Below are 18,619 nucleotides of genomic sequence, written 5' to 3' on the forward strand. Positions count from 1 at the left end.
GTTAGAAAGTGAGGTGGGGTGGAGGGCCAGGTGACCCTTCTCGGAATCCGAAGGTGGGGGCCAAGGCACTCCAAGGACTGTCAACTTAAGATAGAGTCTGAGAAACAAAATGGAGCCACCCCTGCCATCCTCAATTCCTTCTAAAGGAACTGCTCACAGAAAGCCACAGCTGACGATAAAACAAAACTACAGTTCTCCTTTAAAAAGTTAGGACTAGGCAGTATCTCCGGTATTGAAGAGGTGAACATGTTTACAAACCAAGAAGCAGTGATCCATTTTAACAGCCCTAAAGTTCAGGTATCTCTGTCAGCAAACACCTTCACCATTACAGGCCATGCTAAGACAAAGCAGCTGACAGAAATGCTTCCCAGCATCCTAGACCAGCTTGGTGCACATAGTCTGACTAGTTTAAGGTGAATGGCTGAAGCTCTGCCCAAACAATCTGTGTATGGAAAAGCACCACTTGCTACTGGAGAGGATGATGATGAAGAAGTTCTGGATCTGGTGGAGAATTTTGATGAGGTTTCTAAGAATGAGGCAAACTGAACTGGGGCGGCTTCCGAAGAAGGTGACACTTGCAGGAGTTACAGGAGCTGCTATTTGATGCCATGACTGCTTTGTAAAATTCTTTTGTCTATGGATCTGTCAAAATCTAGATCGCTAATATTTTTAAGCCCAAGCCCCCTGGACACTGCAGCTCTTCTCAGTTTTTGCTTATACACAATTCATTCTTTGCTGGAAAAGGGTAGTAAAATTCTTTGCCTAGTTAAAAAAATTTTATTCTGGATCTTTGGTGCACAAGTCATTCTCATTGTGACCCAAATTCCCATCACCAAGGAGCAAGGAACATTAATTAAACATAATTCACTTTCCTCCTTCCCCTAAGAAGCCAGGGTTTAAATGTGTACTTGGAATTTTATTAAGGTTCATTTAAATGAACAGAAAAACACCAAGAGAGAAGTCTGCTACTGAGTTCATTTGGTGGGTGGCTCACCGATGAAGAGCTCACCTGAGTGAGCTCACCGGTGAAGGCAACAGTCTTAGATGGACACCATGATGTCTAATCTTCGTTGTCAATTTAACTGGATTTAGAATTATTCTGGACTGGTGCCACAAACATCTGGATGTGCCTGTAAGGATGTTTTCAGAGAGCACTAACCCCAGAGGAAAACCCACTGTAGGTGTGGGTAACACCTTCCCATGGTTCGAGAGGCCATGTGAAATAAAGAGTTGGAAAGAAGAAAGACAGCATCCCTTTTCCTCTGTCAGGCATGGCCTACCCAGCGTGATGAACTGGCGCCCTTGAAACCATGAACCCACTAAGTTCTTTCCCCTTTAAGTTGTTTCTGTCAAGCATTTCATCTAATACAGGAGCTAAAGAAAAACATCTACGTGTATCTTGTAACTCAGTTTTCCCTTAGTTTTGTGAACTAGAAAAATGTCTACCTTTCATTATCCAAGCTGTGAGCATTGCACAGCTATAGTCTGAAGCAACATGCAAAGCTTGGAGGTTAAGAGCTTTAAAAAATAATATATTTATTTTATGTTTATGTATGTGAACCTATATATGTGCAGTGTGTGTGTGTGTGTGTGTGTGCGCACACATATCGCTGATCTCCTGACACGGACATTACATGTGATTGTAAGCCACCTGATGTGGGTACCAGAAAATGAATTAGGACTTCTGGAAGAGCAGCGAGTGCTCCTAACCACTGAGCCATCTCTCCAGACCTGATGTTAAGAAGGCAGAGAGAAGACATATCAGAAGTTCAAATCCCAGCCCTGTCTCTTCTCCAAGGAAACAGGGATTCAAGTCCTCCCTTCTTTAGACTTCGTAAAGAGGTTAAGTGGTTGGGGAACTAACACTGGCGCTGCTATTGTGAACGTCCTGTGAGACGATATGTGGAAGGCACTCAGCACAACACCTGGAACGTTAACAGGGTTCAAAACCACCGCTGACATTGATGAGCCACCACACACAGAGGCATTTTGAGGAGCTTTCTGCTCATCTGTCTTCCATTTCATTCTGTGCCATTTTGCCATAAAGCGCAAGAGAGGATGTTGGGCGGGCAGCAGCGATATCTGCCAGGAGAGCACCCTGACGTTCAGCAAAGTTCTACAAATTGCATTGTGATATAGGGTTAATGTTAAGGGTCACTCATTGCTAATGCAACCTCTGTGTCCACGTTTAAAGTCTTCCAGATAAATTTGAATTATCTGAGCCAATTCTTGACCAATTTGCCGATGACTTCATCCTTTTGGCCCCCACAGTGTAGCCAACAGAGACGTTGTGGGAGGGGTTGAGAGCAGAAGGAGATGTGCGCTGTCACTTGCTCTTGGAGTCTACTGAACTTGGTTGGTGCTCACAGTCTGCACTTCTGTTCTGTTTTTTTCACCATCTTAAAGACATTTGTCTATGTATTTAGGGATAGGTAACCTACAATGCGTAAATCTGCTTTCCCAGGGCCTTTTCCAGTTTAAAACACTACCATCTTCAGTAGAATCCCCTTCTGATGGAACACAGATTTCTCTATTATGGACTCAGCATTATGCCATAAGTTATAGCCCATTAATGCTTAACTTACCACGTTTTCAGTTACAGACTTTATTTTTTTTTAAATTGTGTCTGTTATGAGTATGTTCCTGTGCTTGCAGATGCCTGCAGAGGGCAGAGGTACCAGACCCCTGGGGGCAGAGTTACAGGAGGTTGTGAGGCGCCTCATGTGAGTGCTGGGAACTGCACGAGGGTCCTTTGAAAAAGTAGTATGCACTCCTGACCTCTGAGCAATCTCTCCAGCCCAACTTGCCAGTTTTGAATTAAACGGCATGCGGGTTGGGGCCGCTAGCATTTTCTTTTTGCCTGCCAAGCCTTCATGGCAGATTATTGTAAATAGCTCTTTAATACATCCCGTATTTTGGAAATCACCAGTTAACTAACGTCAAACAGAACAAAACACGATCGAAAATGGAAGGGCGGTGAAGTGACCGATTCTGTGACCCCAGGAACTGGGAAGAGATTCTTAGCCCCCCCCCCCGCCCAACAAACAAAAGAACCATACAGTTCCTGCCAGGTCCTGTAGAAGTACAGAGTGGCAAGAACAAGCAACGAGCTTTGTTGTTTCTCTGGGGAGCACCCAGCTAAGGAGAAAGACTGAAATGCCAACAAGGACTGCAAATGATACGTGGAGAAAGCTGGTGCGGTGCATTGGACATCCTTACCTTGTACTTGCTTTGGGCCTTCTCAATTGGCTCTACTCTGAACCTGTGTGTTTAATGAGAATGCTGCAGGGAAAGGTGATGACTTTAGTCCCTGCCCCAGTGCCCTTGTTCCTGTATAATTATACTCCAAAGTTCTCCTCCTCCACTTCCTCCTCCTCCTTTTGAGACAAGGTTTCTCTGTGTAGCCTTGGCTGTTCTGGACTCACTCTTTGTGTACCAGGCAGGCCTCGAACTTACAGGGACCCACCGGCCTCTGCCTTCCTGAGTGCTGGGATTAAAGGCGTGTGCCACCTCACCCTGGTCCTTCCAACTATCTTTTGCACATGCTGGCAATCTCAGTACACAGGAGACTGCAGCAAGATCACAGGGAGATCAAGACCAGCTTGGGCTACATATGGACACTTCATCTCAAAAAATGAAAACAAAAGGTCATCATCACGTTCAGAGATGATATTACCCACATTGTTACAGGAGTAGCTGAGGTCTTCCATCCATCCCATCTAACTTCTTACCAACTTTTTATATTAATCATTGTGTAGCTGTCAGTGTGATCACTGAGTATCTACTTCCTTCTCCAGACGGAGGCTCTCTGAGAGCAGGAGACACAGCATTCTCTGATCCTACCAAGCACTTAAGAGATATGTAAAGAGTGAATGAATCTATATTGACGAGCATCAGAATAAAGCTGTGACCTCAAGATACAGTAAACGTATGCAAGTTTTAATACACTTTAGATAAGCAAGCTTAGGGAATAAAATTCTATAGAAATGAACCCAAACGCGTATTTGAGCTTCAGTTCGAAGCAAGAACAAGGACACGGTTGTGAGACAAAAAGGGCCACCGCCATGGTGCAGTTCCGGACTACCTTGCTCAAGTAAGTCACCCCAAGCTAGGAGAGGTGACGCAATGTCCCAGCCCAAGACGGAAGTTCATGGGCTAGCTGCTTATCCTTGCCAAACTCCCACTGAAATGTATAACTGGGACCCTTCTTAAAGTCACATTGTCATTGGCACATTATTGTATATACTATGAGATCCAGTGCTACGTCTCAAGACAGGTATGTATGTACTCTGTAATAATTAGATGGGGTAGATGGCATGTATATCACTGCGAACGTTTCTTTGTGTTGGAAACATTCAAGATCCTTTCTACTAACTATAGTAATCATCCTCTTTCTATCCCGACCAACCCTGCCAGGCTCTGCTCACATCTGTTCTAGCCTCTACTTCTGTCAGACCAACATTTTAGCTTCCATATGTAAGAACACATTTCTCTTCACTTAATATGATATTAAGTTCCATCTATGTTACTAGAAATAAAATGACAGATTTTATTTCCTTCACAACTGAAAAATATTCATATATAAATATTAATCATATACACACATATTTACATATATTCACATATGTATGTATAGAGAGAATAATATAGATACATGGAACATATGCAATGAATATATTTGCATATATGTATATTATACATATACACACATAAATGTTTATTTGTATAATACACATACATATGTATATATTCATTGACTAGTTAAGTTTCTGTTGATAAAACGCTGACCAAAACTAGGTCAGGAGGGAAGGGTTTGTTTCAGCTTTATACTCTATAGTCTATCTCTAAAAGAAATAAGGACAGGAACTCAAGGCAGGAACTTGGAGGAACTGAAGGAAAGGTGATGGAGGAATGCTGCTTACTGACTTGCTCCTCATGGTGTGCTCAGCCTGAAAATGCCCCCACAGACTTGCTTATAGGCCACATTCAGGCATTATCTCAACTGAAGTTACCTCTTCCAAGATGACTCTAGCTGTGTCAAGATGTTTCTTCCACATGTGAATGCCAGTTCCTATGAATGACATGTCAGCTCTACATGCGCATTTTGAGAAGCCTTCATCTGCCTTTTTTTTTTTTTTATAGTAGTGGCACTATTTATGCTTAAGAAGTGAGACCTTCAACCTCATTTTTTCAGACTCTTAACTGGTCAAAGTACAGAGAATAAGTGACTTTTCAGTGCTCAGCCCTAAATGGGACCTCTCTATCACCCCCATGATGGTTAATCTCATTTGGCAGCTTGTTGAGATCTAAAATCACCTGAAAGAAGGGGCTCTTGTGATGCCTGTGGGGAATTATCTTGGGTACATTAACTGAGGTAGGAAGAGCAGCCCACCTTGGGTGGCACCATTCCCCATGCTGGGATCCTGGATTTGGTATAAAGGAGATCCAAGAATAAACTTTCATCACTGTCTTTTATTTAACTGTGTATGTAGTATGAGCAGCTGCCTTAAGCTCTTTCTGTCAGGACTTCTCTTCCATGATGGGCAATGATCCAAAATAAATTCTTCCTTCATTAGTTGCTTTTGCTAAGTATTTTATCACAGCGGCAGCAGCAATAACAAAATAACTAAGACAATTTCCTCCAAGGTCAACAGAACACCACAGAAGAAGGAGCAGAAAGAATGTATGAGCTGGAGGCTGGAGAAGAGCCCTGAGAAATGCTGTTTTCTGGGCATGACATGGCCGCCATACCCTTGAACTCACAGCAGCAGTGACTACCTGCCTAAGATTGGACAAGACTGGGCCCAGCAGCATTCTGTCATGGAATAGAGAAGCGTTCATTGGCCCAGTCCTCACAGAAACAGTTAAAAGTTGTAGAGAGAGTAGGACTCATAGTCCTCAGTATAGTAACTTCCGCTTGCTCAAGCAAACAACCTACCAGCCATGCTCACATTGGCAACCACAACTAAATACTATGGGACATACACAAAAGGACACGGAAGTAGGTGGAGTGCTTATTGGAAAAAGAGGGGGTTCGGCAGGAGTGGGGAAGGGGTAAGAGCAGATAATGGGGGCAATATGATCTAAGTACATCATATGCCATATATGACAATTAACAATAGTTATATATAATTATAAAAATTAAAGTAAAACAGAAGAAAGCTTAAGAGGTAGGGAGGCTCTGGGTTGGAACCCTGCCTAGCAGGCTCTATGCCTTAGGTTCCAACCCTGCCACCATCACATTCAAAGGAGGCTGGAAGCATGGTCCAGAGAGCACAATGGCCCCTCAACCCACTGTGATGCCCTCTCTGAAGAGCTCTAACCAAGAGTAGTCGACACTCATCTATCAGTTGTTTCTTTGTCTGTTTATGACAGGGTCTCCTGTTGCCCAGCTAGCCTCAAACTTGCTATGTAGCCAAGGATGACCTTAGGCTTCTAATCCTCCTGTCTCCACATCCCAAGTCCTAGGGCTACCACGTCTGGCTCTGAGTTACTCTTCTGATGACTACATGTAAGCGAGACAGTCTGTTGAATGTTTTGTTTTGTTTTGTTTTTACTTTCACCTTTGAGTGTCTAGCTTTTCCACCTTCGTTTCCTCTTGGGTATTTCCTACTGGGCCTTCTTGCTGTAAGAAGGAAAGGAAAATGCTTTATAAACTACAGTTACTATTAAATGGAATGTGGGAATCCTCGGAATCTGTGTGTTTTAAGTGGTCGCCATGATTATTATAATAAGTGGGCTTTGCTGGTGTTAACTAAGTTAATTCCTGGGGGTGGAGGGTTTGGGATCCTTAAGAGATGTTTAGGTCACAGGAGCTCCATTTGAGGGGGTGGTTTTAATGCCTGGCTTTTAGAAGTGAGCTCTCTCTTATTGCTTTTCTATTTTTGAATCAAATTAGGAACAACATCCACATGGCTCTTCTAGAGGATGCTGCATATAGGCACTATCTCAGGAAGCAGAAACCCTTAGCAGACTCCCAACCGTGGTGCTGTGATCTCTGACTTCTGAACCTCCGGGACAGTGAGAAATAAATTTCTGCTTTGTATAAGTCACCCAGTATCATCTAGTCAAGAACACAATGGGATCAACTAGTAAAAGAAAAGATAAAACCCTGAGGCTTAGGTACAAACACAAAATGAAGAGGCTACGGGAGAGGTAAAGAAAATGAAAGTCAAGATATGGAAAGTCATTTGCCACCCTGAACCTGCTTCCCCTTTATAAACAGGAGAGGTTACGTGCAGTTTTGAATTTAGGTAAAGATTTTGCACTGTCAACTGCACAAAAACAGGGTGGGGAATTTCCCATAAGAAGCAAGAGTTTTCACTGATGAGAGAAATACTATGTACATTATGATACACGTGACTGTTAAAGGTAAATAAACAGTCTTTATCTATGAGTGGAAGTGAAAATCCTTGCAGTGAATACAGCAAGGTTGCTTCTGTTCTTTCTGCCTCGCTTGGAGACACACCAGGACAGTTTCAAGGGGAACCGCTTTAAATTCCAAGTAGCCAGCATGTCAAAGGCCTAGAAACTACATTCCCTGGGATTATAAAGAGCATCCACAGCATCAAGAAGGGCTCCATGGCATGCCGCAGGAAGCCCAGCCCTCTCTTCATCTCAGCTTCCATGGCACACAGGCAGAGGAAGCCAATCTTCTGCTCTTCTCAGTGACTAAGGCATGCAGGAAGCCCAGCCCTCTCCCTGTTTCAGCCCCCATGGCACACAGGAAGAGAAAGCCAACCTTTTTCTCATCTCTGCTCAGTATCAGCAGACAGAAAAGAACTCCACACAGATAAATCAATATACTATTTTAGACCCACACATATATGCATCTATATAAATATATAAGTCCCCTTATATTTTGTCTCTTCCTTAAGGGGACTCAAGGTGGCTTACAGAGATATATTAACCATTGCAGAGTATCACACAGTGGAGAATGGATAATTATTCCATTGTTCTACCTCTTCCCTGCCTCCTGCAGAGTAGTGAAGTCATGAATGTCAGCAAGGATGACCCCATACCTGATCCACGTGAGCCTGCCCCACCTCCTACAGCCCAGGCATTCAGCTCTAGCTTCCCCACCACTCTTCGAAGCACCCTTGACACCAACAGCTATTCAGCACCAGAAGTACAATGGAAATCAGAAAGGCTCCTTCCACCCCCAAAGACTTTATTGTCTAGGGCCCAGCATTCCTTCAAGAGCAAATGAAGAATTAAAGAAATCGACGATGTTGACTTAGGAAGTGCAGAGTTAGAAAAGACAGAAGGGCGGTTTCCAAAAACTTGAAAGGCCGCACACACATGACTGATCTTTTTATTTGGTTTTAAACTATGCTATTTTATGTGCATACTTACTTGAAGAATCGGTAGCTTCCATTCACACTAAGTAAGTTATAAGTTACAAGTGAGTGTCTAGAGGGTGACACAGGGTTAGAGAGACTTACTGAAAGTGTTCTAGAAGTCAGCTGTCTGGGCTTCACAGCCAAGCCTGGCTGGTAGATATGGCTTTGGATTAGATTAGTTTCAATTAATTAGATGAGCCTTTCAACAAGTTATTTAACGTGCCTGAGCATAAGTTTCTTCATCTTTAAACTGAGACTATTGACATGCTGTGAAAACTCAATGTCTGTGGTGGCGTATATAAAAAGCTCAGCGTGAGGGTTGGCAGATAGTAAGCGCTCCTGAGGCAGCAACTGGTTATCACTAACGGTGCGAGCTTGAAGAGACACTGTTCAGACGAGGAAATGGGGAGAGCAGTGTAGTGGACTCTCATGTCATTGTCACCACCTCTGGAAGCAAACTGTCACAAATTAACACTTTCAAGCCAGGGTGGGGAAAGGCGAAGGCCATCCAGGCCAAAGACCTGAGTTTGACCCTAGAACTTGCATGGTAAAAGAAGAGAACCAACTTCCACAGTTCTTCTCTAAGCTCCATACACATGCCATGGTATGTAGTCATGCACACTCATGCTCACACATGTACACACACACACACACACACACACACACACACAGGAATGAATGAATGAATGAAGAAACAAATGTTAAAAAAATTGTGAGTTGAGCATACATGTCCACACCTGTAATCCCAGCACTTGCTCAAGAGCAGCCTGGGCTACATAGGAAGATCCTGTCTTAAAAAGCCCAAGGACCGAGAACGTAGCTTGGTGGTGAAGTGCTTACCTCACATGTGTAAGATCCTGGCTTATATCCCAGAACCACACACACACACACACACACACACACACACACACACACACAAATGCAAAACAAAGCTGCAGTAATGTGGGGTGCACTGTGCTATTTCGAGTGGCTAAGCGACATGGTCCCCATCACACTGGGGAAGGAGCTGCGCCAGGTAGCGTACAAACTGCGCCCTCCTAGATGACTCTGCATTTGAACCAAACCATCTGCAGAGTAATACAAAAGAACCCTGCCAAGGCCTGAGGAGGTGAGGAGGGAGGCTGGCCATGCCAGCCTGGAGGCCTGAGTTCAACCCACACAGTGGAAGGGGAGGGCCAGCTCTAAGCTGCCCTCTGATGTCACGGCCAGGTGTGTCCCCCACACAAAAATTAAATATGTAAGATTCTTAAATGCCTGTAACCTCAGTGCTGTGGAAGGTGGCGGCAAGAGGAACTCTAGGGTACGCACATGCATGCGTGTGTACACCACACACACACAAACACACACACCACATACCTGACACACACACCACACACCACACATACATACACACTCACCACACATACATACACACTCACTACATACACCACTCATACACACACACAGTCACACACACACAAACACCACTTATACACACACACACACAAAACAACTCAGAAAGATGAGGAGTCAGAGGAGGAGAAGAGGAAAAAGGAGAAAACAGGAAGGAAGGGAGGAAGGAAGGGAGGAAGGAAAGAAGGAAGGAAGGAAGGAAGGAAGGAAGGAAGGAAGGCAGGCAAGTAGGCAGGCCTGAACCTCTCAATCAGCTTGACCCCAAAAGACTAAATCAAAAGAACTGAAGGCATCTTTCCAAAGTGGGGCAAAGTAAGAGATCCCACCATGGGGGATAAAAAATTTTAAAACACTGATTAAAGAACACTGAGATAGGACAAAATATCGGATGACAGGTTTTTCTGTTTTATCTCAGGACCCTGCCTGTGAAATGTCAGTATTTCCCATCCCAAGTTGGCGGACCTGGGTCTTAGTCTCCCTCCTGGACCACAAGGCGTATGCTCTGAGGAGCTGTAGCGTCTAATCCTGGAAAGAGCCGGTGATGGCATTCCCGAATGTGGATCCTTTGCAAAATGTTCACCTGGGGAATGGAAGTGTAGAGGAGTCGTCAGTCTGAACATTTTAGAAGTCTGGAGCGCTGCGTTCAGTCAATGAAGTGCTTGCTGTGCAATCATGAGGAGCCAGGTAAGATTCCCAGAACTCATGCAAACACCCGGGTGTGGACATGCACTTGTAACTCCAGCTCCACCTCAAGAGACAGGCGGAGCCCTAGCAGCTGGCCAGCCAACCAAACCGAGTTTGCAAATTCCAGGCCTCTTAGAGAGCCTGACTTAAAAAAAAAATAGAAAAAAAGAGGGCAGAAGACACCCAAGGGACACAGAGGTTGACCTGCACCTGAACACAATTGTGCATGCCCACACAAGCACACTCACATGCGGTTTGCATCTGAACCCTTGAAGCAAAAGTAAAGACGGCATCTAAAAATGCACCTGCCCTTCTTGGGCAAATTGTAAAAATAAACTGATTTTTTAAAGGTAACCCCTGGCTTCCTATAGAATAATATTATTTTCTGTTTGTGATCAAAAGCTTTTTTTTTTGTGCTTTTAGTCCCACGTTGTCATGTTGCCTATGAAATCCACAATAACGCACCTGAAGCTCCAGAGTCAGCACAGTGTGTCCACGCAGACAGGCGAGCCCTGGCAGCCAAGCTGTAACATGCACACTTTCTGTTGGGATCCTTTCTACCTTCTCCGTTTCATCCACTTACACTAATGTGCGAACATGAGGCTTAGAAACACTGCTACAAATAAAAACCCCAAGATTTACGTGTAATTTCTGAGCTTATCCTCTGAAAAGAAGGCACAATCTGTCTTCAGGCAAGAGCAAAACACTTGCAATTCCCTTTGAAAAACAACGTCCGGTCTTCCCCTAGATGGAGATGCCAGTTAAACCACAGAGCAAAATTAACCCAGGTACACCGGGGTGGGAGGAGAAGCAGGGCAGACTGTGGCAAATAGTCTAGGAATTCTGCATGCTGTCTGCCCTCCATCCACCAGACAGCCCAACTTCCAAGGCATTAGAGGAATAAACCAGCAGCTCACCTGTGCTTCAAAGGTAAACAGGTATTTTTCAGCAGCCACCCACATGGCCATCTTTTGAGCAGAGCCCGTTTCAATTCTATAAAACAAACAAACAAACAAACAACCTGAAGGACAGTGTGTTGACTCTTAGTGGCAATAACCCATGGCAAGGCTCCCTCGGAAGAGCCACTGGGCTGTGAAACTTTGCCATGTTATCACCATCAGTGTGGTCACTAGGGAGTCAGGGGAGCACTGACAACAGCAGCTGAAGCCCACTGAGATTCCACTTTGAGTTGGGTTTTGAAAGCACAGACCAATTTCAAGGAAAGCCTTGGTTGATCATGTTTTTGGTACAGCAGAAATGAGCTGACCATTCTATTTTCATGGTGTGCGCATGTGTGGTACGCGCTGTTTGCATGCGTGTGGCTGTTCATGGGCGGGGGGAGGCGTGAGTGCATGTGAGTACATGGGAGTGTGTAAGCGGAGGGCCCAGGGCGATATCAGGTATCCTCAATGGTTCTTCTGCCTTATTCATTGAGGCAGGGTCTCTCAATCAAACCCAGAGCCAGCTGATAGGGCTAGTCTTATTGAGGATCTCCTGTTTCTTCCTTCTGGTCCTTACTCTTCCAGAGCAGGAGCTATAACCACAGAACCATCTTCCCAGCTCAGAATCGACCACCTGTACAGGTTTGCCAGCTAAGATTCTGTTAAACTTCAAAACACAGGTTCATCTGTTAGGACTTAAAATCAGGATTATAGGCTGCCTCTATCTCCCTGAGGCTCAGTACACCTTGGGAAAAGTCACAGTTCTGGCCCCATCCATTCTTATCTCTGGGTCCTGTAACAGCTGAGGCCTCTGCTGGCAGAGCACAGTGGGTTTGTTGGAGAGGAAGGAGGACCATTTGGACTGGAAGACTTTCTTTATGTCTGGCAAATATGTCCACCAGTAGGCTGGCCAGAAACAGACCTATCTCTCTAAGGCAAGGGTATTCCAGGACTCAGCCCAAGGTGGGTATCTATTTAGTCCAAATTTTTGCATCAATAGGACACACAAATTGATGGAAAGGTTTGTGTGGCTCCCTGTGGGAGGCATTGGTCCCACGCAAAGCGACATTGCCAGAGATGCAGTAGCCTCCTGCAAAATGGTCTTGGCAGTCATTTGAGGAAGAGAAAGAGGGATGGGGAGATTAATAATAATCTAGATTCTATCCAAGTGGACTTTGGGTCAAAGTTATACCAAATGCTGAGAAGTACTAAGAAACTAAAAGCAAAGCGGTTCTTGAGCACACAAATTCACATCCCCCCATCTTTGCGGCAGAGAGGTGGGAGAAGGGTGCAAAAGGGTATTTCTAGAAAACAGAGCAGAGCGCTATAGTTGGCCGTGGATGGGAGACACCTAGATGGATGCTTGCCTTCAGAATCGGAACAGTAATCCTTAAACACACACACACACACACACACACGCATACGCACGCGCGCGCGCGCACACACACAGTTTAAAAGCCACAGAGGTCAGGAACCACTTTAAGAATAATACTCAATCTATACCTCATAATACCTCATACAAACTCCCCCCCGGGGCAGAGGATGGGGATTCAAGGCAATTTCAAATTGGCCCAGAGCTTTTATTTTAGTACAAGAGACTGGGTTGCAGCGAGTGTACACACGTGGATGTAAAGTCAATGGGATTACATCTTCCTAATTATTTTCTGCCTGAGCTTTGGGGCACATGCACAAAATGAGATCAGCCGCCGGGACTTGCTTCTCGAACAAATCGCTCACATTTAAACACTGCTCACATAAACAAAGAGGGGAGCGGTGGGTAGGAGGGAGGTTCAGGCTGGGAAAAGACAGAGAAGGGCTTCTTCCATCACAGTTGCAAGGAACAAAAACCTGGAGGGGGAAGAGAGCTGTTGGACCGCCACCAAATCTCCCCCGCTGGAGACAAGGGCCCATCTGCTGAGCCAGGCAACTTCGCTTTAACTACCATTCAGTCCACGTCTCGGCAGAGATCTGTCTGCGGCGCTGGCAGATTGGACCCCCGCTTCCCCAAGTCGCTGTGTTATTTGTTTAATAAATTTAATTAATATCCATACTGCATTGGACTGCTCCCAGAAAAGGAGTCAGAGTGCTCCCTTTCCCCCAACAGCCACATGATGAGTGATTTCCCAGAAAAAAAAAAAAAAAAAAAAAAGCAGATAATGGCGTCTCGGGGCCACTGAAAAATTAAAAGTACCCAGTGCTTCCATTACTTTGCATGGATTAATTTTTTTTTCTCTCTCTGCCCTAATATATTTTTGATGTGCAATTCCCCACACGGCAGACTTTCTCTTCTTGTGGGTCAGTTAGCTTTGTTACGGTGTTTTTAGAAGCACCTGGTTGAATCCCACATCCAACACTTCCCTCTTTCTCCACCGAGTGGAGGCTCATGAGGACGGGAAGGCCCCACGGGCTCCACGGCCATTTTTAAGACATCACAGGCCGCCCCGATCACACCAAACCTCTGTTCCTTCCCAAGCCGTAAAAATGTGAACGTGGCGGCTGCAAACGTGGAGGATGGGAAGGAGGCGCCCAGGAAGATCAATGGCAGCAGGACGCTCTTTCTTTGTTAAAAGTAGTCCTCACCAGCAGCAAGTGTGAGAGAAAGCTGCGCTCACTCTTCTGCGCTATAAAAGAACTCAGAAGCTGAGCGGTGACCCTCGCCTTAACCCTAACCCTCAGGAGGCAGAGGCAGGCATACCTCTGTGATTTTGAAGCCAGCCTGGTCTACATACAGAGTTCCAGGACAGCCAGGGCTACACGGAGAAACCTTGTCTTCACCAGCTCTCCCTCCACCCCCCCCCCAAAAAAAAACCCCTCCTAAAACACAAGGGGCTAGATTTTAGAGAGTTGGAGGAAGGGTGCAAAGAAGTGTTTATTACATTGTATATATTACCATGTGTGCGTTCCAATACACGCCAAGTTCCGTGGCGTATTTTTATCTATTTCTTGGTTGTTTATTGGGTCGGAGTCTTGCTATACAGCCAAAGGTAATCCTTTCCCTGCCCTAGCCTCCTAAGTACAGGGATGATCAGAGCCAGCCACACAGTCTAGTTTGTAATGTATCTTATTATGATGATCTTAAAAATGACGGAAACTTGGGCTTAGAAAAGTTAAGCAGTGTGCCAAAGTTCACTAGGCTAGCCTGATGCAAACTGAATTGGGACCCTGCCCATCTAACTCCATTCTGCTCTCCCTTCTTTACCATATTCCAAGGTCTAGCTATACAACAACAAGGTCCTCCTAGCCTCTTCACATACTACAATAATACTCAAAACATACAGCAGTAGCTGAAGGTTACAGAAAATAGCTCATGGCATTAATTTGCTGACCTCGCCATTTTGAAACCATTGAACTGGCTTGGCCATCTTTTTCAGACTCGTTGGGCCCCATCTCTGTAGGGTTTTCTTTTGTAAGCACCATTTTTAATAGGTTTCCTAATAATGTGAACAGTAATTTTTTAGCTCCTCAAGAGCCCCTCCTCATTTAAGGAGCAACAATTAACCCAGGCAAGTATACTTAACAACAAATCCTGTTAAAAGGCAAATAATTGTCCCTCCACCATTGTCTGCCTTCTCCCCCAAAGGCCTCATTCTCCTTCAAGACAACAGGAAATTATGATTCCTAAAATAATCCAACAAATGTTCTCATTGTTACTAGCCTGCAAATATTACAAAAGACACTGTGCGGCCATTCTGAGACTCACCTCTTTCTCCATTCCCCTCTCCCTTCCTTTTCTATTAAGTGTTGGGTTATCATTTCATCATTAAAATAAAAACTTATTTTTGTAAATGCAATTCATGGTTCCTAAAACTCTGTAGTTTAAAACTCACTGGTTTTGCAGGAAAGAAAGGGCTCAGAGCTTAGTTGGGGCTCAAGGGCTCTCAAGAAATGTAAGCAAACCTAGCAAGGAGCTAAAGGCTCATCTGGAAACTCAGCTTGTAAGGGTCCACTTCTCAGGTCACTTGGGCGACCATTGGCAAGGTCTATTTCTCTGGCGCTGTTATATCAGAAGCCTCTTCTCGGTAGCTCACAGTGCAGCAGCTGCCTTCCCTCAGACTGAAAGAGGAGGAGGAGGGATTCCAAGACAGAAGCCATATTTTCATGTCATCTCGGCAGTGAGGTCTGTCACCTTCCCCATATTGTATCTGCTGAAAGCAAGCCATTGGTCCAGCCCACATTCAGAGCAAAGGGGCTGTTTGCAGGATGTTAAGACCAGGAGGCTCATCTTGAAAGGCCCCTACCTTAGAAAGTACACAATGGCACATTTTATTCCGAAAGAGAGGGTGGAGGAGGAAGAGAGGGTGGGAGAAAGTCAAACATCTGAAAGTAATTCTCATTCCTTGATATTTCTGTTTTAAAGTTAAATAGGCACATTCACATAGGCAAATGGTTCCATTCATCCAACTGATATGTGTGTGTACTATAAATAACTTCATACTATAAGGTTATTTTATATAACAACCTTATATATATGTGTATGATAAACATCTAAAATTGCATGGGAAAATTCCACCAAGGGTAGCCGAAGCTCCTCTGCCTCAAGTGGAGACACATGGTGAATAAAGATTAAGACAGCCATTGTTCTTTTCTAATTAAAACAACTTCAGCATTTACTGTTGGAGACTATTTTAGGAACATTTTTGCAGGTTGGAGCGGTGATGAGCAAATTCACTTGCCTGCAGATATAATACGGATTGTCTAATATCAGCTTTACTAATGAGAGTCGAGCTATTTTGGTCTTCACGTGCCTCCTTTCTTTTGTCTTATGTTTCAATAAGTCAGAATTTGGAAAAGGAAGAAGGCTATTCAAACCCAATACACCTCCACCAGGGCCACTGATGACAGACAATGGCACAAATTAGACACCTTTCTCCTGATGTTCAGAATATGCATCAGCACTGTCTTAGTTTGCTTTCTGTTGCTTTGATGAACACCATGACCAAAAGCAACTTGAGAGGAAAGGGCTTATCTCATCTTACAGCTTATAGTCAGTCCATCGCGAGAGGAGTCAGGGCAAGAATTCAAGGAAGAAACCTGGAGGCTGAGGCCAAGGCGGGGAGGACTGCTTACAAGCATGTTCCCTGGGCTCTTGTATCTTTCTTATACCTCCTAGGACTACTTGCCTAGGGATAGAACCACCCACAGTGGGCTAGGCCTTCCAGCATCAACCATTAGTCAAGAGGACCAAGGAAAGGTCTTGTTGACCATCTCCTAGCATCTGGATAGCATAAGGACAGTTTAAAACTGTTATCCAGTCAAAATATAAACAGCTAGTTAATGATAAAATGAAGGCTAGCGTTCCGTGGTCCAGAGGCAGTTCTGCCAATCAAACTGGATGAGTGAAACATCACGAGAATAGGAAAGAGAGATGGCACGCACCAACAGCCAAACATCCATCTCTTAGTCTCTTCTTTCCCTCCCTCCTCCAGGCACTAGGGGGAGATGGGCAGCAGTCTAGTGCTAACTGAAGAATGAATTTTTGCCCGAATTCTTTCAATAGAGCCTGATAAAGATGGAAGGACAGACAAAGGAAGAACGGGGTTGTGGGGGGAGACAAGGGAAGGGAGGTTTAATCCTCAAAATATGTTGCTGAAAATAAATAAACAAACTTTAGCTAAAAATAAGCTTTAATTCAGTTCAAATAAAACCATTATTTAGTTCACGGTGGCACCCACTTCCGTTTACTAAGCTGTAAATAACAATGAAATCTGCATTAAAATGTAAATATTTCCATTTTTCTAAGGCTACATAGCTCTTTGCATAAGCTTCTCCACCGCATTCTAGAAATCCAATCCCAGATCCTTTTCAACATAAAAAAAAAAAAGGAACAGACTATGAATTTAGAAAGGTAGCAGGTGAAAAGAGAAATGTAAAATATCATATTTTAGCCCTAATATTCCCATTCCAAATGACATTTCAGTGCCAGAGGCTTCCGCTCCTCAATCTACCAACATTTACCTTTAACCCTCCTTTACAAAGCCATTTTGACACAAATTCAGAAAGAAATCTATGTAAAATATTTCTTTCAAATTGGGGCTCATCTCACAGGAACATGTTAGACTAAATTCCAGTTCCCAGGAAGACCCAGCTTTGAAGTCTTTTGTACAGACTTCCATCTCCAAGCCTTATAAATACATTTGCTTATGTCAGAAGGCCAATTGTATATGAGCTACAAATGGCTTTCACACATATGCACACCGAGAAAACAATCTGACTTGAAAACTACCCATTTTTTCCTAAACTTATGGGCTGCCTGTGCAAGTGCAAGTAGAAGATGTCCTTTTGAGAGCTTCAAAGCCAGAATTAATTTTGATTGCTTTAAGATAGCCACTGAAATGCTTTCTTCTTAACAGCAAGTTATTTCCTGGGGCCCAGGGGCCTTTGCAAATGCGAAGTACGGAAAGACCAACTCCTCCTCTGACTTGATCTCATATTCTCATATCTAAAACGACTAGCTCAATTTGGGTAATATTTTCCCCAAACGTTCATTGCATCCCTCATTGTAAAGTACAATGTAACGGTTCAGATACTTCTGTGCCACAGAAAATAAGTTTACAAAGGCCTTTCCCACTAAGCAAAATTTTAAAAACAAGCAAGCAAACCAGCAAAAAAACATTTATTGCCAATACTGGGAGATACAAATCAAGACAGCTTCCCTGTGAGCCAGTGACTCAGTTCTATAATCCCCACAAGATACTTCTAAAATAATTTGCAAAGAGACTTCGCATAGGTTGCTCCGGAAGAGCTGAAGAAATGTCCCACTGGGTTCTGTACTTCACTGGTAAGTTCCTGAGAGGGAGTGGATAATTTCCATGTCAACAGAAAGATCCAACTTAACTCTTGTATTTGGTTTGCTGTTTAAGTGACACTTTGCAGGTTAGGTAATAGACCTTAATCGAGTGGCAACACAAGAAAACTCTTGTTATTTCATTATGTCACAAGTAAAAAAAAAAAGACAGTCACCATCTCCACCTCCCCAAATCACCTCCAGACATACATGTGGAGATTTTGTTCATAGACAAGAGGCTGGCAGGCTGAACAGAGAAAACGGAAAAAAATCTAAAATCTAAGTCTACCATTTCACTCTTTTCTTTCTCCAGTGAGTTGAATTTTTCTATAGAGAAAATAAAGGAATTCTTAGATTATTTTTTGGCATAATAGGTGCTGCTATGAAAATAAGAGCCCATGATCATTTTGTGTGTGTGTGTGTGTGTGTGTGTGTGTGTGTGTGTGTGTGTGTGTAAGTTCATGCGTGGGCAAATG

At 44.0% G+C, this 18,619-nt stretch overlaps 1 pseudogene; it reads left to right on the plus strand.

Moving 5' to 3' along the window:
* Positions 1-246: 246 nt before the first annotated feature.
* Positions 247-546, plus strand: LOC129673120 (transcription factor BTF3-like; annotated as a pseudogene).
* The last annotated feature ends 18,073 nt before the right edge of the window (positions 547-18,619 follow it).

The sequence above is a fragment of the Psammomys obesus genome, unplaced genomic scaffold (assembly GCF_907164565.1).
Source record: "Psammomys obesus unplaced genomic scaffold, mPsaObe1.curated_primary_1811, whole genome shotgun sequence".
In the NCBI taxonomy this organism is placed as follows: domain Eukaryota; kingdom Metazoa; phylum Chordata; class Mammalia; order Rodentia; family Muridae; genus Psammomys; species Psammomys obesus.